Source organism: Crocuta crocuta, unplaced genomic scaffold (assembly GCF_008692635.1).
Source record: "Crocuta crocuta isolate KB4526 unplaced genomic scaffold, BGI_CrCroc_1.0 scaffold50, whole genome shotgun sequence".
NCBI classification, from domain to species: domain Eukaryota; kingdom Metazoa; phylum Chordata; class Mammalia; order Carnivora; family Hyaenidae; genus Crocuta; species Crocuta crocuta.
Window position 1 is genome coordinate 7,777,177 of NW_027527428.1, and position 670 is coordinate 7,777,846.

A 670-nucleotide genomic window follows, 5' to 3' on the forward strand; every position below is an offset into this window, starting at 1 on the left:
GCGGAGGGCCACCAGGGTGCCCAGCTGAGGTCCTTCCCCCCGCAGGAGTCTGCTGGGGCTCTCAGGGTCCAGAGTCTTCACCCCTTCTCTTCTCACTCAGGCCGGCCCAGCCTTGACATCGGCTTAACTCCTGCTGCTCTGCACGGCGTCCAGAATGGACTGTCCTCACCCTCCCCAGCCTCCACCTGCTCCCCGTGCTGCTGTCCTGGGCAGGCTCACGGCCCACTGCCCCTGTCCCCAGCCAGGTTCCCAGACGCCCCAGGACCTCCCACCCAGCACGTCTGCCCTCCTGTCCCTGGACGCTGGCCCCCAGTGTCCCCGGGTGCCCCGTGCCAGCCCCACTCAGCGTTGGAGCCCTGCCTGCCTCCCAGCCCCTCGTGCTCTTCCCGCACCCTTGCCCCCGCGCTCCAGCTTCTCCCATTTGGGCCCCCTTTCTGCTGCCCGGGGTGCTGGCTTGTTAGCTTTACAGCGTACCCCCAGCACCCAGACCTAAGCCCTAAGCACTCGGCCAGCATCTGTGGGGAGTGTGTGAAAGTCACTCGTGGAGAGGCACCAGGACCCGCTTGGAACCCCAAGTGGTCTCGGCTACAGGGTGGCCCATTGGGCGTGGCCAGCTCCTTCTTCCGGGTGAGCACCCACGGCCTCCCTGGGGGGCCCTGCCCAGCCAATC